Here is a 22059-nt window from a genome sequence, read left to right as displayed (position 1 = left end):
TTCTTTCTTTTAGATTTCCAGTGTCTAATTTTTAACATCACTTTTACCTTCTTGTTGTCATTTTAAAACTTTGTCTTAAATTATTTTGCTAAACAGTTCTTTTCATTCACTTCTTTTCAATCATATTAATCACTCAATTTAACTTTTTCCATGACTATTTTGTCTGTCCTTTTTTTTGTCTCTTCATCATCTGTGTCAATCTTCCTGTGAAGCACATCGACTCGTTCCAGCCTGTAAAGAGTTGGATAAATCGGATTTGATCAATTTAACTGAGTTGTCGACTGAAGGAGCACACAGAGGAGCAGACTGAAGCTGGTTGTTTAACTTCCATCTTATTGTCGTGTTTTACTTCCTGTGCTGTTTCTGAAGCTGCTGCAGCTTCGCTCAGCCATTAATGTCCACAACGCTCACATCACCCTGAATGTCAGAGTGCTCGGCTCTTATACAATATGTAGCCCTCCTCTAAATGAGTAAAGAGCAGCTGCACCACAGACGCAGCCAGTACTAAAGGACATTAACTGACAAACTTGAGTATAATGGAGTTGTTAGAGTTTGCTCAGAGGAGGACTCAGGTTGCAGGAGGAGCAGAAGCTCAGGAGCACAAACAATCCAAGATCCCAAAAAATCCAAAACCAACGTACTCGAGATCACAGGAGAGAACGTTGAGACCAACCAACGACCAGAACACACAGAAGACGACCGACAGACAGTAATCCACAGCCGCCAGGTGAGGACTGCTGCAGGTGAAACACCTCAGAGCAGGGAGCAGCGATCACCACCAGGAGGGGGAGTCAAGGAGCCTGAAACCAGCGACACATCACAATCTCAAAAAGAAAAGGTTTGGCCCCTGGGCTTTATGTTTGACAACCCTGCACTCGATGCTGGATGTAGACTGGAAAAAGGGACACTGATGATGGTTTTGTTTTAATAGCTCATTAAAAATAGTGTTTCATAAATTGTTTTCTGTCTTCTACAAGTAGGCTTATTCAAATATGAATTGTTGTTTTCAACACCATGATTCACCAGATTTTTAAATGTGACTCTTTGCTGGGGCCTGGCCTTTGGTTGGGAAACAAACTGTATAAAAATTACTGTTAAATTGATGAATTACAGTCTAACAAATCTCTTCTTTTAACTTCGATACTCCCTTGGCTAATAATGCATCTGTACTTTCGTCCTGTCATAGTCTGAATGCTCAGTATGCACCTGTGTGTGTTGTTGAATTTTTTTAGAGGATCAAATTGTAGCTTTGCCTCTGTTTCAGCATGAAATCTGTTTCTATGATCCAAATCCAAAACCTGCGGAGGATAAATCAATAGACAACAAAGAGGAGGACAATGAACCGAGAGGTGACAATTTGCCAGGTAATGACATGAAAGGTTCATGGGCTGAAGGTCAGCACGGTGATAAAAATCAGTGTTTACGGTTCTCAAGTGGACCTTAAAATCCAGGCAAACTTTCACCGGTCGAGCAAAGTGACCTTCACCGTTCACACAGCAGCTTCATCAGCGCAGCGCAGCAGTCTGATTGTGCTTTCCATGCCGGATGATGAATGAAATCATCCGTTTCATTTGATTTTGGTTCTCTCATACATTCTCTTTGAGCAGATTCAACATGAGCTGATCCATCCGGGAGCCAGACTGCATCTTTAATGTTTCCACTACCAAGTTAATAAATATCCAAAAATCACGCTTTTCAAGATTTACTAATTATCTAATCTTTCCTGATACTGTATGCATGTGGTCTGTACTTCAGACTCCAAATATTTTCATAAAATCTTTTTTAAATTTGATGCTATTAAAATATATTGACTAATCTTTGTAAATAAAGGTCAGTCTCTGATTCATTTAACATTTTTAACCGTTTAATTGCCATGTTTTGATCATGATGTCACCGTTTTTGTTAAATGGAAAGTGCATAAATAATATATGACATGAAGACTTGATAAGCTTCTACTGTGATTTGTGACTGACGGCACCGTTTGTGAATTTGTGCTCAGTCAAATGTTAAAACACATCCATTTCATCATCCTGCTTGCATAAATTAAACACCTATAAAGCATCAGATTAAGTATCATGTATTGATTTATATTTCTACTCTAACTGAATTTTTATCAAGGTCAGTCCCACCTCATTTTTCATCTGTAGCCCTTCAGATACCACATGTTAATGCAGGTGTCACTAAAATCCTCCTCTCGTTAACATTGATTTTTTTTCTGTTTTTTCCAAATTTGGAGGTGTGAAGTGACAGATATAAAAACATGGCTGGGTGAAAATCTAACTCGCTGGGAGTCTAATGAAATCAAGACTTCAGAAAATGCATAATGTTGACTAATAGAGTCATTAGGTTTACAATATTTAATCTTGCAATCCTGACTTAGTAAAGCACTGCTATAATATGCCACCATGGTTATTTTTTTTATTGTTTAAGCACGTAATATTATATCATCTTCTGTGTTGCAATGCTTCTCTGAGTCTTAATTATTCACCTTCTCAGGCAGAGCACTTTCACTCGTCCCTTCGACCGGCTGTTTGATGGCTTTAAATAAAACGTGAACTTCTCTTCTGGTCAGGCATCAACATCTCAGGAATGATTCATTCTGATGGAACCGAAGAAAGACAAATTTTATGGCACAGGGAACATTCATTTAAACTATATTACTTTCACTGATCGTCACACATGCAAAATTAATATCTTTTTTCTCCTTTGACTCTGCTTTCCATTGGAGAAAATGAAGAAGGTTGCAAATGTGAAACTGAGTCTTTCACCATCGTCGTCCATATATCACCCCGGTCCGCAGGGAGCTGATTGCAAGAGCGACAAACCTCCAACTTAGAGAATATTAATGTCATTCATTTTGATATTTTTATTGCCCCACAGTTGCTTCACGCAAGTCATCTGTCATTTATGAAGCAATACAAACTCGAGGAGTCACAGCGTCTGACTGATGGCGTGACGCCGGATTTCGATGTTCTCCCAGCATCACAAACACCTACAGACAAGCAGCTGAAACGTGAGCCTCATCTCACTGCCATCGCAGATTTATTGATGCGTCTGCAAGTAAGATCTCTCTCAAAGACAAAAGTTTCTAAATGGTAAATGGGCTTTCGCCCTTACAGCAGTGTCAGAGGGCTTTACACTGCTTGTCAAAAAATTAGCTCTCTTACTCCATCAACTGCCTCACATCGCAAACGAAGACAACCAAACACACTCACACATTCACCACAGTCCCATATATTTCGACAAAGGAAAGGAAACCACAGTATGTGGAGAAAAGCCATGGGGAATACATACACAGTCGTCAGTGTATGAATCATTTGGTTTATACTGAAAGAGAAGGTAAGGAAATTTTTCTAAACCTAAACAAGCCATTGTGGTGTCTTTTCATTTTTCAGGTCCTAACTACAAAACACACACACTTTGTGCTGATCATTTACTGGTTTCCATTTCATTCAATGCTGCTTATGAACATCTATTAGCAGACTTTAGAAGATCACTGAAATTGGGTGATCCATCACAATAAACGTCAAGTCTCGTCTTTTTTTTTTGTCAGTCTTTAATTATTTTGCTGTGATCCAGTTTTGTATGTGAGGAGTGATTTGTAATTTCTGCACAATATTACGTGATTGAATTAAAAACTCCTGATAATGGATGAAACACAATAGAATGGAAGACATTTTACTGAGGCCACCGTAAGCAAAAACATGTTTTGTTTAGTTGTTGAGAGATTCTAAATTTTAACTCCTACAGCGAAAAAAAGAGTAAATTGATCATACTTAACAGCACTTATTCCAACATGCATTAACCATTTATTTCTAACCTAAGGTAAAAATAAAACCTAAAACATCTTCTTAAAGAGGCTTGCAGGTATAATTTACACACATATCCAGAAGAAGCCAGTTAAGAGCCTTGAGAAATACTTTGATTGCAGCCTCAAAGATTCCCTCGAAAAGACCAGTGAAGAACTGAAGGACTGGCTGAGTCAGGTCTACAGATCAGGTTCGCCATGGGGGCTGGATTTATTAGCATTCCATCTTGCCCCGGATCCTTTGGCCTCTGCTGCTGTACACAGTACTCATGACAACAGTCGAGCCACAGAGAGGGAGATCAGCAGCAACCTGCTTGGATGGCTTGGTCTACCATGAAGAAGGATAACACCTCAACATCCTGCCGCTCTGGAAGCTGCAGGAAGCTCTGAAAACCCTGGAGGTCACTGGGTCACATCTGAAGGCACTGGTGGGGTCCAAAGCCACGGGGGGGGGGGGCTGGGACTGGCTATTTCCCAGCAACCACAGTGGACAAGACTAAAGGCAAAGTGAGGCAGCATCTTGTGTTGGACGAAGTGTGGGCAACCAGAGATAGAGGGGGCATGAGCCAATCAACTTGTAGGAAAAGGACAACAAGGATCATGAAATAAATGGGCATCCAGTCATCTGAAGATGTCAAGAAGTTTTTGTCTTTGATTGAAAAAACAAAAAGTTGCCTGTGATGAGATATACTTCACTTCTAAACTTTCTGTATCATGCAATATACACATCCCTCTCCTGGAGTTCATTTTAAATTGTTTTGTTTTCCTGAAAGAGTCTCTGAAAAAGAGGATTTCAGCAGCTGTTGAGTTCAGGAAGTTGAATGCAATGTTAATTAATTCACAACAGCTGCAGCTCTGTCATTATGTAGCTTGTTTGTGGGTTGCAGATGTTCAGAGCTTATGATGTGGAGGTTTGACTTGTTGCTTTCCAGATGTGAATCTTTTCAAGGGGATAATGAGGAATTACCTGTAGCACCAGGCTGAGTAAAACACTCGCCCGAACAGGGACTTGAACCCTGGACCCTCAGATTAAAAGTCTGATGCTCTACCGACTGAGCTATCCGGGCTCTGCCAAACTAAATATTTGACACATTATCATCCAAACTGATCACATTGTGTGTTCAAGGATCAGCAAATCATATGTCTTATCACATGGGTAGCTAAATCATTACCTTTTATGCAGGAATGAACAAAACTGCCTTATGAAACGACTTTGTTTCCATTATTCTATGTACGTTCTCACTTCTTCAGGTCGGGCCTGTCAGAATGCAAACTGAATAAACTCAACCGGACTTGGAAGAAGTTCAGCCTTGATTCAAATGGGTCCATAAGTTCATGGCGAGCCAGGACAGTCAGCCTCGGACTTAAAGGACTTCAACCTTCAGATTACAGCTGTAACACGTTCTCATGCCAGCCAGTCACAACCTGAACTGGTATGCTGTAATGTAAAGTCTCGTGTTTGGTTTGATATGATAAACTTGAAGTTTTTTGCTCCTAGATATGGATCCTAATTGTGCAGGAGAGACTGACGATAAAGCGAACGTTGATGTTGACTATATCTTTCTTGTGACACTGTATACTGTACAATGACACAGAAAATATTTATTTAAAAAAAAAAAAAGTAACATTTGCACACATTTTGTCCTCAGGTTTGTGTTTTAATGCTTGCCTGACCACAGTGCTCTTCATCGAATGACTGTTGAGCCTGAAGTACTGAAGAGGCCTGAAATCAAGCACAGATAGTTCTAACAGAGCCAAGATCTCGAGTTAAGCATTAATGCCAATACGACTTTGTTAAGTGACTCATCTCAGGGAAACACTTCACAGATCAGATCATGTTATTATCAATCATTGAGCTGTAACATCTTTTTATCTTCTTTTCGATCAGACTATAACTGTAGAGTTAAAACTACTCTCACCCGAACAGGGACTTGAACCCTGGACCCTCAGATTAAAAGTCTGATGCTCTACCGACTGAGCTATCCAGGCTCTGACAGATATTGCATCGTGCTTTCTAACTCACGGCCCCATCTGGCCACTCAGGTTATTGATAGCAACTTCATTATTTCAACATTCGCTGACACTGACCTCAAGGCTCCACAGTGGAGCAGTGGTTAGTGGTTGACAGTGTCTTTGCTCCAGACGCCAGACAGGCCTGTCCGTGTATAGTTTGCATGTTCTCTCCATGTGCGCATGGGTTTCCTCTGGGTACTCCAGTTTCCTGCCACAGCACAAAAAAATATGAGGTTAATTGGTGTCCCTACATTTCCCTGGGTGTGAAATGAGTGCTTCCTGTGATGGACTGGTGTGGCCCGTCCAGGTTGTACCCTGCCCTCGACCATAGCAAGCTGAGATTGGCCCTGGTGGCATACGACCCTGAACAGGGTAGTGCGGTACAGAAGATGGATGGACTTTGACCTCAAATCGGTGCTGTAAATATCTGTAAGATGATGTGCTTTCGAAATGCACCCCCAAAAAGTATCAGTGAAAGCTGGAGAGGGAGAATGTAGAGGCTTTAAACTATAAAGTCCCTATTATTAAAAACGTGAGTAGATGGATGGAAAGAAGCTCTTTGAAACCTTACTAACTCGCCTGACATTTCTCACGCAAATAATTAACTTGGCCATCGTTGGGATATGGGGCTATTATTATACCAAAACTATTTGTTAATGCATATTTACAGCTGTCTGTCTGCATCTCAAGCTGTCTGTCCAAAGTGAGAGTTGTCAATGTGAACCAGAAGCTTCAAAAATCGTCCCATACGTTGTGTCTCTAATTACTGCAGGTTTTCAAACGTTTAATCCAGCTACTCAGCATTAAAATTTGCACATGTTATAAGAGTAGTAAATGGGCACACAGAGTTTTCAATGCGCACAAAGATATTCCAACTTGCATGCATGCAAGGCATTGTGATGCAAGATCGAATCCCGACATGTGTGTTGGCCCCTGACCTGCCTCACAACATCGGCATTACAACACTGGTCATTTCCTGAAAACTGTAATAGCTGTTACTTGAAAATTGCTGTGAAGTGAACCTGTACCTTCAATAAAACCTTACCTGTGCGAAATTGTATTGACATTACTCAAATTTAATTTAGTTAGTTCATTTCTACTCCACAGATCTGTAAGTCTGAACGTTAAAAAAATAGATGATTCATATGCCATTTAAGGATATTCTTTTTTTATATATTTTTTTTGATGAGCTTACACCAGACACACAATGGGAGCAGTAACTAGGCACTTAAGGCTGACATTCAAAACAGGCACTGTCAATTACTCCATGAAGTTAAAGACAGATAATAGATGTTAGCAGTCACTCCCCACTTTACGACCAACAATTTCTATGATGTTTAATGTATCTATAAGTATAAACTGACTACTTACTTTCTTGATAAACTTCCATTTCTTCTCCGGCTCTGTGTTCTTCGGCGGTGCTGCGGCCTGCAGGGTCTGGCAGGCTGTAGAGTCGAAGGGAAAACGTGGACTGGGTTTTTAGAGAGGCGGTCGCGACCAAGAGTGAGCTTCCGCTACGAAGTGAAGTAATGGGAAACTGACAAACTATTGATCATACTTAAGTGAATAATAAACGATTATATTTTATATCTGCTTCCAGAATTTAACATAACTTGCTGCTGCATATATTTAAGTGTTCAGAAAGAGTGACACATGGCAAAGCTATGTTTCTCCTCTGAGTTACCCTGTAGTCTGGACGTTATGGTATAAGAAATTCAAACACCTCGGGAATTTAAAGATTCTGATTCAGAATCCAAGCTGCGCGTTTGTTATCTTTTCTTTCTTTCTTTCTTTCTTTTTTTTTTTTTTTTGTTTCGTTTTGTTTTGTTTTTTTTTTTTTTATCGTTGACGGAAAGGGTGGGGCGCAAAATCATAAAGCCAGGAGAAGACATCCAGTGAGAATATGATGGAAGACCTCCTGGGTCTACAACATCCCAAAGTTTGATTTTCTTTGTATATGACAAACTACTCGTTATTGGGACATCCTCCTCTAACCAAATTCAAACTGCATGGCAACAGGAGATGTAGCTTTCATTTAATGTCAATACATAGAATTCAGCACTACAACTCGTTCAGTCTTCATCTCTCTGTGCTCATCACTATCTACTGCAATTTGTTAAACTTGATGTGTGCCCTCACACTTACTGCTGTGATGATTCATATTAACAACCAAGTACATGAATACAGCCGTTGGTATCTGGTAGCTGATTTGGGTGGAATGCAACAGTTTTCTATAATTCTGTAACTTAATTAGTTTGATCCCTGTCCATAGTCCAAGTTCTTCCCTTGATTCTCTCTTGATTAAAGGTTGTGAAGGTTTTTTGTTTGAATTTGTTTGGCAGTGCTGGTGGTAGTGGTGGTGGGGGGTGAAAAAATGTTCTACTCTACTAATACCCCCTTTCCCACTGGCCAAAAAAACCCATTTAAACCTGTTAATAATCGTCTCCTCATGGCAGTGGGAAAAGGTTCAAAAGGTATTTCGACCCCGGTCGCTTGCAGGGTCAATCGACCCGGGTTTTAATCGGCTCGCCTCTGCTTGGCTTCAGTGGGAAAAGGCAGACCTGGGTCGACACGGTAATTTACGTGATGACATCGACGTAGCACACACACACACACACACACACACACACACACACACACACACACACACACACACACACGCACGGTCTCGTATTTCTATCCTTGTGGGGACCGTCCATTGACTCCCATTCATGTCTAGCCCCTAACCCTGACCCTTACCCTAACCGTAACCCACACCACGACAAAGCCTAACCCTAAAGAAATGTTTTTGCACTTTTACTTTTTTCAGTAACAACAACATGGTCAAGAAAACACTGTTTCTCCTACTTAGGACCGGAAAAAGGTCCCCACAAGGCACGTCGTTCCACGTTTTGCTATCCTTGTGGGGACATTTGGCCCCGACAAGGATAGAAATACGAGAACACACACACACACACACACACACACACACACACACACACACACACACACACACACACACACACACACTGCTCTCCCAACATTCAACAAGACATCGTGTTGTCTTGTTGAAGGGAAATGCCACTAAAGTAAAGTGAAAATAAAAATCCCTGTGCAACAGTAAAGTGATATGGTGTTTGTGATTCTGCATTACTTCATGCCGAGGCCACAGATTTCACTTAAAGTTTTTTTTTTCATCCCTCTACTTTCATTTATGTCGCTTTTTATGGTTGAAGTTGGTTACTACACTTTCACAGGGGAGAAGCAGTGAAATCAGGCTCAGAAGTTAAAACCTATGTTCTTCAATGGATTTGAGATTCAGCGACAGTAAAAGAGTGAAAAACAAGTTAAAGGACAGGAATAAATCAGCGTAGTGGAGGCTGACAATGCGAGGAAGAACCAATCAGAAAGATTTATTTCCACAGACTCAGATAACAGCAGCAGACCAAAAAAAAAGAGAAAGGTAGGGTCGGAGATGAATCCATATGTCACCACTGCAGTTCGTTCATACTCCAGAGACGTGCCCGGACCCTGACCTGCTCTTCATAAGATGACACATCATGGTCGGTGTCACGCCTCCTAAATGTGACAGTGAAGGGACACGCAGCTTAGGAGCTGATTTAAGACAAGAGGTTTACATAAAAGAAGTAAAGATGTTTGAAGTTTCCATGATCTGAGTTGAAATGTTTGATACCTTGAGCCTCAGTCATATGGTTTCTCTCCAAATACTGTCTTTTCCACTGTGCAGAGTCTGTCAGGTCCCTGAGATTTAGACATGTGCCTCAGCTGGAAATAACAAAGAACACCAGTTTGATAAGTCAGACTTCTTCTGGTTGAACCCCAGTGAAGATTTTTCCTCTAATTATCATCTCATAGGGGCTGGAACCAGAGTAGGGCAGCACTAAAAGGTACAAAGATGTGGCTATGCAGCCTAGGGACCAAACATCTGCTGCTGGAGAATAGGGCAGAGAAGAGATGGAAGAGAAATAACCATGATTAGATGAACCTCCAACACAATCTCCACTGTGTCAGATGGGACAAGATTTAAGATGCTCACCGGTATGGTAGGGCCTGGATGAGTTTGCCTGTCCTAGCTGACGAAGTTGCATGTGCCATTAGAAATACAGCAACTTTGACCCTGAGTGGTTGGGACAACGAATGAATGAATGAATGAATGAATGAATTTATTTGTTTCAAACATGCAAACCATAATTCAAAATTGAAAAGTCATCTAAATAGCGACTTTGTGAAGCAGACATCAATCAAAACAGACATCAATTCAAACAAAATATACCAAACATAGAGAACATAGATGCCATCCTGCATGTCTGAAAAGGAGTGGGAAGAAGCAGAGCTTATTTAATCCCACCCCCTCTCCCAATTGAAACTTATCATTATCAGTTTCCTGTGTCAGATCAGTAGCATATCATAAATTCCAAAGACAAAGAAAACATCTTCAAATTAGTTGATTTCCTTAAGATCGTAATTCTTTAGTATCGATTCTTTTATTTTTTTCTTAAATATCCTCATGCTTGAACATTTTTTCAGATCTGGACTTAAGTTGTTCCAAAGTTTTACACCTGAAACGGAGACACAAAAGCTTTTCATTGTTGATCTGTGTTTGGGAATAAGAAATTTGCAACCAATGTCTCTGAGATGATAAACATTATATGGATGATGAAAGTGCTTTTGAATGTTTACTGGCAAGGAGTTTTGCTGTGCTCTATACATGAGTTGAGCTATTTGAGATTCTACAATGTCCTGAAACTTTAGTGTTTTGGATTTAAGAAACAATATATTTGTATGGTCAAAATAACCAGCTTTATGAATTATTCTTATGGCCTTCTTTTGCAAAAGCGAGATTTGCAATGTTGAGCTTTTATAGTTGCTTCCCCATATCTCAGCGCAATAGCTCAGATATGGTAACACCAAGGAACAATACAATATATGTAACGATTTGTGGTCGAGAAGATACTTTACCTTATACATAATTGAGATATTTTTTGCAAGTTTATTTTCAATATATTTAATATGCTCTTTCCAACTTATCTGCTGATCAATAATTACACCCAGAAATTTTGTTTTGTGTATTCTTTCAATTAAAATTCCGTCTATTTGTACTTGGACATTAGTTTGTTTGTTACACTTACCAAAAATCATAAGTTTGGTTTTACTCAGATTAAGTGTCAATTTATTAGCGTCAAACCAGAATTTAATTTTTTTCATTTCCATATTCATTAAATGTAACAAGTCCTCCAGGTTTTCCCCTGAGCAAAACATATTTGTGTCATCAGCAAAAAATACCGTTTTTAATAGCGTTGAAGCTTTGCACAGATCATTAATATAAAGGTTAAACAATTTCGGGCCCAATACTGACCCCTGGGGGACTCCGTGAGAAATGTTCAAGCATGAAGATTTGAAGTTGCCCATCTTCACAAACTGCTGTCTGTTGCTGAGGTAACTTTTGACCCAATTCAAAGTAACTCCTCTAATACCATATCTTTCCAGTTTGATTGTTAAAATATTGTGGTCAATGGTATCAAAAGCTTTTTTTAAGTCAATGAATATTCCAGCCGTGTATTTTTTATTGTCAATAGCGTTTGTTATTTCTTCAGTTGTATCAATTATTGCCATGGATGTTGACCGATTTTTCCTAAAACCGTATTGGCCATCGGTTAATATATTATATTTTTGAATAAAGGACTCCAGTCTGGCATCAAATAGCTTTTCTAATATTTTTGAAAATTGTGATAAAAGAGCTATAGGACGATAGTTTGTGAAGAGGTGCATGTCTGAGTTTTTATAAAGGGGAGTGACCTTTGCTGTTTTCATTTCAACAGGAAATTTACCAGATGAAAATGACAAATTGAATATATATGTTAAAGGCTTTGCAATCCCCTCAATGACCCATTTCACAGTTTTCATATCAATTTCATCACAATCTGTCGACACTTTTGACTTACACTTTGAAACAATATTGATTACTTCCTTCTCATCTACATCTGCAAGAAACATAGAGTTGCTCTTCCTTTCAATTAAAGAGTAATCTGGACTCGCGGAACGAGAGATTTCACCTGCTAATTTTGGTCCAATGCCGACAAAGTATTCGTTAAACTTGTTAGCAATTTGATTCATATCATCAAGTGTTTTGTTATTATCAGTAAAATAAGAGGGATAAGTGAGTTTCATAGAGTTTTCATTTTTTATAATGGAGTTCAGAACACGCCACATGCCTTGTACATTGTTTCTATTGTTTTCTAGTAGTGTGTGGTAATACTCCTTCGCAGCATTCCGCATTATGGTTGTCAATTTATTTTTATATTTCTTATATTTACATTCAGCTTCAAGTGTGTGTTTAATGAAATCTTTATAAAGTTTATTTTTCTTTTTACATGCATTTCTTATTCCTCCAGTGATCCACGGATAATTCTTAAACTTTGTATTTGTTTTTAATTGTTTTAAAGGACAATGTTTTTCAAACAATGTTTTAAACAAGTTCAACATGATGTTTTTCAAACTCAGGTCAGCATGAATAACATCCATAGCCTTGAGATGGTATAAGGTTGATGTCACATGAAAGCCATAAATGAGGTAACAAGTTGTTTATATCAACAAATATTTCATCAGCACCCACTTTCTGACAGTTTCAGTAAAATGAGGAGAAGAATGAAGCTGAACATAGCTGCTAAACAATTGGTCTGATCATCTGCAGGCGAAGAGGATGGAGGACCAGATTCTCTCACTGTCGATCGAGAATCTGGTCATCCAAGCCAAAAATCTCTCGCGATCAAACATGATCTCAAACCACGAAAACAAAGACGCAACACAGAAATAACAACAAAGCACAACACGCAACATGGAAAACAACATCCGAGAGGGTGTTGTGATGGGGGTCTTAGACACAGACATGATTAACATAGACGCTGCTTCACTGCTGCTGATTGGAGCCGACGTGCCTTCACAGCGGGCATCTTTTGGAGGTGCACCTCGCTCCCCGACCGCGTGACGAACGACATGTTTTCACCATAAAAGTGATCATAAATCGATCAGTTTTCAGATTACGTACATTCAAGTTTGTTTCAAAACATTTAAGCCAAAATAAGGTTTCAAATAAGTTATTTCACAAGCACATTCACCTTAATCATCGATGCTCTACCAAGAAGAAAGAGGGGAAGTGAGTTCCATCTTTTTAGGCCTAATAGCATTTAGAAGAGGTGTGAAGTTAGCCGTGAACAGCTGCTGAAACATGGGAGCGACTGGAATACCAAAGTAACCAAACAGATCCAACCAAATTATAAAAAAACAAAAAGAGAAATACTTGAACCACTGGACAGAATCCATTCAACACCAGAGCAAACTGGAAACATATTCGGCCCTAAACAGAAACTACATGGTGGCAGAATACCTGAGCACTGTGACCGACCCACAGCTCAGGAGATCCTTGACCAGGTACAGGCTCAGCAAGCACAACCTGGCCATCGAGAGAGGCCGGTACAGACAGACCTGGAACCCCGAGATGACAGACTGTGCCCCCACTGCACGGTCAGGTGGAGAACGAACTGCACTTCCTGACCACCTGCCCCATGTACCAGGACCTCAGGGACTCCTACTTCCCCCTCATCACACACACATGCAGTATTTACAGCAGTGTGCAAACACAGCAGCCAGGTTTGTGTACGGCTGTGACAGGAAAAGAACTGAAAAACTGAAACTTCCTGAACCCGGGCAGGAGGACAGACTGGGACCAGGACCAAAACCAAGACCATCTCCATTCTGTGAATGAGGCTGTGTGCAATCACATGTAACTGGTCCTGCATTTGTATTTAAAAATAATAACACTGTGAACACTTTACAGCTCTACTGCACACTTGTACTTTCAGCACGTATAAACTACAAAAGAGACATTTTTTTTTTAAATTCTTTTAAATTTTTATCCATATTTTATAGTATTTGCACTGACTTGCACTGTTATCACTTTAGTGAAGTGAGTTAAACTGTTTATATTGTGTGCTTATTGGCAATGTGAGTGTATGTTTGTCATGCCAATAAAGCTTCTTTGAATTGAATAGAATTGAACTGAATTGAATTGAATTGACTAAAGGAAAGGAAATGGAGCTAATGTGATGCTTGCTACTTATAGTGATGATGAATAAAGGTAGGTAGAGTATCAACTGAGTGCTCTCAGTTAAAGTCGTGTCCGTATGCCATGTATATCTTAGTTGAATACTGTAACATTACCAGCACTTTCACTTAGAAAAACACTGTCGCCCGAACAGGGACTTGAACCCTGGACCCTCAGATTAAAAGTCTGATGCTCTACCGACTGAGCTATCCGGGCTCTGGCAGGTACGTAACGTGACGTCATTACGTAAGCACAAGCCACAATTTCCTTCAGCCTTGTTGATGTGTACTATTTTAGAATTGCGCAATGTCAGTATCGTATTTTATAGCATTAGCACCAAAATACCACTGAACTCAGAGGAGCTGTGGCTATACTGAGCGCAGAGAAGCGGATATGAGATTCCGGATTTTAGGAGTTCTAAGTTCGAATGCCAGAGCTAACAGGTCACGACGGGTGATCCCTGAGCAAGAAGAATGGGTTAACGCGGGGTGAAAGCGGTTTTTTCAAGGGGGTGTTTGAAGTCGGATAATCAATACTGTTAATTTACTTGGATAAGGCATGTTGCCCAAAGAATTGTCAGCATCCTACTTACATAAAATTACTACAGTAAATTACATTATTTAAATTAAATTAAATAATCTGATCCATTTGACCACATCGTTTCCATTTATTGCTGTTATTGCAGTAATTTTAGGCGACGTTTTACTAAAAATAATTTGTATCTGCCTCCATCTAGCGGCCACACTGCGTACTGCGCTGACGACCTGGCTACGTCACACAATAACACGGAAGTAGCTCACAAACAAATCCAATTGGAATATAGTCGACTGTTTCTTTTATTTGTCGTCTCATGTTCCATCTTTGTGTTTCACGAACAGACTAAATGGGGACCTACTCTCTCCTGAAGTCCACCGGGGAAAACTCCTTCGGCCGCGCCGTGTTGGTCCGATGCAGTCCAGCTTTTAAAGGTGAGTGCAAACTACACCTGGTGGAATAAAATTTAAAGCACCATTGCTGCAAACCCGGCGGGGAAGATCTTAAAATGCTGAACTGTGCTATACATGGAGAAACTAACACAACACAGATTATTTGTTTCCAAATTGCGGTCGCCTGTGGGCTAGGATATGAGAATGCGATTTGCACCTCGCTGATACCCTTCCAGATTGCTGCCTACATGAAGACATGGAAGCTGTTTGTTTTGCATAATAGGGAATGCAACCATGTTTGTATTTGCATATTTATAGAATCATCCCAAATTGGAGAATTCAAGGAGGGAAGCCATCCTGCTGTCCACAATGAAACATCTTCACACTGTGGCCTTCGGGGAGACATTTGCAGGTAATTTAAAAGTTATTACAAGATATTTTAGGGGGTATACAGTTGTGATTGTTTGGATAGCAGAATCGGAAAAGTGATTGCGTTTGTTCATCCTAATGAAATGAAGTACTGCAGTGGAGGAGATCTGTTCCAGAGGATACAGTATTGAAAAAAAAACAAAACACCTGGTTCAGTGATGATCATGTATTCACTGATGACCTGCAGCTATTTTCACAGTTAGAACTCATTGTTGCCTTAGTATTTAGGTATTAGTTGAATTCGTGTAAACATAATGGAGACAGTGTTTCCCATTCTGTATCATTTCTTTTGAATGATGGAACAAGAAGTGAATTATTTAGTTTATTGGATGGTTGCATGTTGATAAAATCTCATCATTGTGTGCACTATGGAATGAAATGAACAATGATAAAATCTCAACATTATCTCCTGCTCATGCACAACATCATCATTTTTGTCATAGTTGCCTTTTTTTTTAAGATTTATGCTAAATTACCAATCTCATTTTCACACAGAACAATTTCCTGACTGAGAATGAAACAATGAAGCTCAGAGATTCTGGCTCTGTGTGTGTCCTGAACAAGTAACAGGAAGAGTTTATTATAATTCTTTGTGCTTCTTTTGCTTCTTTTTTTTATGTCTTTGTATTTCATGATACCTCAGAGGCTTCTTATGCCCAGACCCCGGGCCATACAACAATATGAAGTATGCCATTCCACAAATGCTTATACTTTATATGGAATAATGTAAAAGTGAATGAAAACAACAGAGTGATCAGTGTGTGAATGTGGAGAAAACACCACAGCATAAATCATGAAAGTACCACATAGTTCATATGTTGAACTTAAGATTTTTGAGAAAAATCTGAATGCAGTTTTCAAGTTTATGCTGGTCCAGTGATTGACCTGTGCAGATTTTTGCTATGGCAATACTTAAAAAAAATAGTAAAAGTTAAATTTCATAAGGTCTAAGGTAATACGATGCACAAACAGGAGAGTTAAACAGGGACAGGTAGATGCAGAAAAGCTGTAAAAAGTCTTAACTCATGTAGAAATGTAGAGCTGGAACTTCTATTTATCATCACAGTGAATTCAAAGCCCATAAAGACAATTAACAGTAAATATGATAACTTTGAAAAATTTCCCATCACAACTGTATTCTGTTCAGCTGAGGTACCGGAGCTCCTCCGAGGTTTAGTGACTTTACTTCGAGCTTCACCCCCAAAGGCACAGTCACACGTGGAGCATCCAGTGGGGATTAAAGAGGGGTAATTCTCAGCTCTCTAATTAACACGGATTTCTCAAAACGAAGGAAATCAAACCTGTTTTTGATTTAGATCATTTCAAACTTAAATCAGTCGAGCAGTCATTGATAATTTGATTCTTTCTTTTCAATTGTAACCATTTGATTCTTTTTCTTCACACAGATAAACATAAAAAACTACAAGCTTTGACTTTCAGAGGAAGAATGAGTAAATTCCTCCCAGCCGTTGCTCTCCTGGACCACCAATTTAACCAGTTCTCTTAAATAAGGTCATGGTTGCTGCATTTAATCTGCCCAGCTATTAATCCTGAGGAATGGAGGATTTTCTCTTTCTTTTTTTTCTTTTTTTTGGCTTCTCCTTGAAAATGAAATGAAAAGTGTGTTTCTCTGCAACTGCAAGGTTTATTTGAATCATTTTGAAGTTGAAATAATGCTGCAGAGTTCGAACATCTAGAATGTGGAGACTGGGTTGATGATGACATACGCCTCCGTGTGAGGTTCTGCAGAGCAGTGTTGTGCAGTGGTGGAGGCCCAGCGTTTTCAGCTGAGTTAGATTACCGGCTGAGGATTGTTTTTATTGCGATCTGGTTTGTTGTCCCAGAGATTCTCATGTCTCGCTCTCGTTTCAGTTCCAGGCACCGAGCTGGAGGAGCCTGATTCTGAAAGTGTGTCGGGGCGCGTCCCCTAAACTCCCCTCCCCGGCCGCCTGCCCTGTGAACTTCCATCATTCAAACAGATGTTTCAGACCACCCCTGACCTCTCACCGGGTTTCCCCGACTCCTGCAGGCAGATCTGCCCTGCAGATAAAAACAGCGATCTTACGGCTGCCCACTCGTCAGAACGACCTGCTGTGGTGACACAACAATAAAGTGAGATTCTGCAATTCTTAAACAACTTCCCCAGCTGTGGTGATCCTACGTGGAATCTGCTGTTGGTTCAAACATCCACTGAACTGGTCTGAAGTGTTTGATTTACAGTGTTGCTCTGAATCTTTTTACAGGCAGAGGGGCAAGAGATGATGGAAGAGGGAGAGAAGAGCTCAATAAAACAGCGACCTTTGTATGGAGAGAGCAATTTTATCAAGAAAAGTTGTGAAACGTAATTCTGGGAGCAACAAAATGTGGAAATGTGTCTTCATCATGCAGAATTTGAAAGCTGCACTCAAAGTGGCCTCAGTTCCAAGAACAAGCCTCTCCTGATATCAACACTGGACGACTAAAGAAATATCTGGAAGATCACACTACATTTGTTTGGAACAAACATTTGTAGGATGAACAGAAGAGATCATCGCCTGGACAAACAGAGACAAGTAATCATATCTGTGGGCAATTTAGAGCCACCAGTTAATGCATTTTTTGATATATCTGTCTGCTATTCTATATGAATCTTGTCACTGCAACAAGTTCAGCTAAAGTTCAGAAAAAGAATGATGACATGCTGTCCTGTGGGACTGACAAACTGATAAATAAAAGTCTTGCTACAGAGCTTGAGTTCACTGAATTAAAAAAAAAACATCTAATTTTAACAAAACATTGAAATGTAATGCAGCAGGAAACACTGCACATACTTTTCAGGTGACGGTCACAACTGAAAGTTTTTTTTTTTTTCTTCTTCTAACTGGAGCTTTTACTTCTTGCCTGTGACACTTTGCGGTGTTTTGGGGCCTGAAAACATCTTGGATTCATGAGTAGGATATGAGACACCCAGACTCCTGAGGTGATCAGGATGAGTCTGTAGAAACATGGCGAAGCAGTTTTCAGTTCCAGTTTGACATCTTTGGATTCAGACTTACCGAATTGGTCAGGCGCTCACACAAAGGCTCCTTCATCAAAATGCATCATGTTTGTTTTTTTTCCTTTCAGAATGCAACAGCATGAACTCTGAAAACGACGCAGTCATGTAGAGGAACTCCTGAGTGTCCTTTGTTTTTGTAATAAACTCACACACATACAGAGAATAAGCTGTAAACAGCGAGTAGGAATCCTTAAACGCGACTCACTACTGCAATCCAGTGCATGAAATTGTATCTTAAATATTGTTTGCATCATTAAACATAAGTCTAACATGAAGATCTCAAAGCGAAGTTTTTTATGTGGTGGAAATATTTCAACAAACCTGAATTTCATTCAGTTCAAATTTATTTTTTTACTGTGTGCACACAAAATTTATTAAATATCAGATTATTTCATGGCCACAAGGTACATTTTGTAAAAGACATCTTGTCACATTTTTTGGAATTAAACAGCAAAAATCTTGTTGCATACATACAAACATTGCAGTAAAGAGAGAAGACAGGAGGCAAGAGATTTACCCCTGCAGTTTATCAGAGATCAGAGCTAATGTTTGCCTCAGGTGGCTTTTCTTCTCTTTTAAGAAGGATTCTAGGTTTCGAGCCTCTTTCAGAAGAGTTTCCAGCTCTCTCATCTGGCAGGTATCTGCTGCAGCTCTCTCACTGAAGCACAGGGGCAGACAGAAAAACGTCAAGGACGACATTCTCTGGCCTTTCAATAAAGAGCACTTCTGAATATGTCCACTAGAGAGCAGTGTTTCAGTAACAAAACACTGAGACCCAGAACTGAAAAGCATCAACATTGCCTTGTAGCAATCTTGGTTGGGCACATTTGTGAACTCTTCTTTTGATAACTAAAGCCTGGTTCCATTATTTTCCATACACTTCATTCACATTCATATGGTCTCTACATGTTCTGCAAGGATTAAAATGAGCTTGTTTGAATACCTTAACATTCCTGCAAACGTGGAGACCAGCATGGTGAGTTCTGTGCTGGCACCTGGAATAGGAACAAAAGAAAGACTCAGGCGTTCACATCCTGATTCCTCCTGATCACAGTGCAGCTCTGATCAGCAGCTACTGGAGAACTTATTTAAAGGTAGTGATAACAAACTTGCATACTGACAACAACCTCTAATTCTCACAACATTGCATCTTCTCAAAATGAAGAAGAACTCTCTTCTCTTATGTTTTCAGTTTCAACTGATGTCATACCTGCAGCTATGTCCTCAAATGCGTGAGCTGACTCCACGCCGGATGGTTCACATGCAGCTTTTTTCTTCTTGGGTGGGGATTTCTCTGGATTTGCAAGAGAGCGTTCCATCTGTTACAGAAGGCGAGAAAACAGGCTGCAACGTTTGCGCACTAAACTCTGAAACACTCAAACTGTAGCTTGTTGAAGATGGCTCCCAAGGTGGGACTTTTCAAAAACAAGACTTTCTGGAAACGCTCGGGTTCGCTCCCACGTCTGTGCATACCAATGTCTGTGTACTCTCAAAAGCTAATTTTTATAACGTATTGTTCTCTGTATGGTTTCATTACAACAAAAAAAAACAACCAACAGCGCCAACTCATGGCCTGACATGCAACTGCATTGTTTTCAGTATTTCTGCTGTTACCATGTAAACGGACACTGTTTTCAAAACATTGCTGTGCAAACAAAACTTTTTCTGCAACTAAAACACAAAAACCATGTGTTCTCACTTGAAACTTTGTGTAAAGGGGGTCTTTAATATATGACATTTCTGTCTTTGAGATGTATTATTCTAGATAAAACTGCTCTCTCTCTTCTCGTCCCGTCATCATGAATCCAAGTGAAATGCCATCAGTTACAAACACATCATGTTTAAAACTATTCACTGAAATCTTGCCACACAAAAGGTTTCATTGTCCCGGTTCAGATGGAGATAAATCAAAACTAACAATCTAGAAGTCGTAGAAGTGTTTCTCTTGAAAACATTGCACAAAAACATTGAAAACATTGATGGGACCTGTGGAGTTCTTTTGGTCACTTGTCTCTGTTCTTCTATTGTGAAAACAGTCACACTGAACTCTTGAAAAGAGAGAAATCCTATAATAGAAGATTCTAAATGTTTACAGAGCAACACAAAATGACAGCAAAATATGCAAAATTGCACTAAAGAAATAAAAAAAAATAAATAAACAAGGATGGGCCATGAAAAAGCATGAACACAAAAAATCTTCCTCAACAGACAACAGTTGCAAGCATATATCAATATATTATTAATATGTCAATAATCAAGTGCAAAATGATGGAAAAAAACCAAACTATTGAGATCCTAGCCCGGACACTGATTTACTACTGCTTGCAAATCAAAAAACTGGGGATGAATCGACACCAGTTTCGTAAAGGAACAGTGCAAGTACGCATATTAACCTTATACTCTAGAACCACATAAACCTGCATCTACAGCATTTAGAGCACACTGCTGTGTGAACTGTAAAGAGGGACAAAGCTTGTTGTGTAGTGTGCACCAACCCACACTCTCCAGCTTGCTGAGCATGAGTGTATCAGTCACACTTCAGCCACTTGAAGCATGCAGCATTGCTGGTATGTGAGCCCAGAAACTCTTCAGCATGTAGCAAAACAAAGCTATGAGTGGTGAATCTGAGTACCTCTCTGGAAGTGGATGCTCGTGGCTCGTTGCTGTTCCTGCCTTTCTTCTTGTGTGACCCTGCTGGCAGCAGTTTGCCTCCTGTCCCCTTCGCTTCATTCATTCTGATGGGAGAACACCGCCGATGGGAAAACCTGTCATAAACATTGAGCTCATGAATAAAACTACCAAAACATCAGACGCAGTCAGCTAACCATTTATTCAGATTAGCAGACTACGAATCGAACTAAACATTTATTCAGATTAGCAAATGTATGAACATTTAATGAGATTAACACGAGCTCTGAGCTAGCAAGCTAACAGAGCTATAACGTTTAACAGGTCAACCAGTGTGGCATCGACACCAGCTCGGTGTTAATAGGCGGGATTGTGAAGGAAACACTGGCCTCACCTGGGAGTTTCGTGACTGTAGAGTTCGTGTCAAGCGCTAAAACGCTCTCTCTCAGAAGCTGAATGTCAGTTTTTTCCACCAGGAACGCAATCTGTGAGCACAAAGTGAGCTAACAGCTAGCGCTAATGCTGCGTTCAAGGTCATCAGGGAAACGACAATCACTTCAGATTACCTGAACCATCATTTAAATTTATCACATTTCTAAATCTTTAAGGACAACATTTTTGAACACATGAGTCAAATTCCAGTCCTTGAGGATTTTTTTACTGCAAGTTTTAGGTCTCTCCAGGGTACAACACTGCCATGAGTTTCATTTTTTTCTAAGCCTGTTATGTGCTGAAGCAGAGAGGCCTCCTGCTTCAGATGATTGCAGAGTAAATATGACTGATTTCACTGTGACACGTTTCACTTTTTAATCATTTTCTGACTGATTTGTAAATGAGGTTAATTAAATGTATGAAATATTCTCCCACCAAAAAGAAAGAGAATCATACAACTTTTAACACGCACCCAGTCGACGATGTTTAAAAGCTTCCCAGACATTTAATTTAAAGCTTTTCACAAACACAACAAGAGGTCTAAAGGAGAAAATGGGTTAAAATCACAGCAGAGCCTGAGAACTTTGTATACAGAAAATGGCGACAGGAAAATAGTTTTTGCAAAACTATTGGCAATAGAAATTCCATGTCTTCATTCATATCATGGAATTAAATTGTTTTTACA

At 39.7% G+C, this 22059-nt stretch overlaps 1 long non-coding RNA gene and 3 other non-coding genes across 4 annotated transcripts; 1 reads left to right on the top strand and 3 right to left on the bottom strand.

Annotated features, from left to right (window-relative positions):
• Positions 1-4802: 4802 nt before the first annotated feature.
• Positions 4803-4875, bottom strand: trnak-uuu (transfer RNA lysine (anticodon UUU)). The gene has a single exon. It is a non-coding gene; the product is annotated as a tRNA-Lys (tRNA).
• Positions 4876-5724: 849 nt separating this feature from the next.
• On the bottom strand, positions 5725-5797 carry trnak-uuu (transfer RNA lysine (anticodon UUU)). The gene has a single exon. It is a non-coding gene; the product is annotated as a tRNA-Lys (tRNA).
• Positions 5798-14065: 8268 nt separating this feature from the next.
• On the bottom strand, positions 14066-14138 carry trnak-uuu (transfer RNA lysine (anticodon UUU)). The gene has a single exon. It is a non-coding gene; the product is annotated as a tRNA-Lys (tRNA).
• Positions 14139-14587: 449 nt separating this feature from the next.
• On the top strand, positions 14588-18524 carry LOC115401197 (uncharacterized). Its single transcript, XR_003932871.1, has 4 exons — positions 14588-14890; positions 15167-15260; positions 17150-17389; positions 17521-18524. It is a non-coding gene; the product is annotated as an uncharacterized LOC115401197 (long non-coding RNA).
• Positions 18525-22059: the final 3535 nt, after the last annotated feature.

This window comes from Salarias fasciatus, chromosome 14 (assembly GCF_902148845.1).
Source record: "Salarias fasciatus chromosome 14, fSalaFa1.1, whole genome shotgun sequence".
NCBI classification, from domain to species: Eukaryota; Metazoa; Chordata; class Actinopteri; order Blenniiformes; family Blenniidae; genus Salarias; species Salarias fasciatus.
The sequence above is the reverse complement of the archived record's forward strand: the minus strand, read 5'-3'. Positions and strand labels throughout refer to the sequence as shown.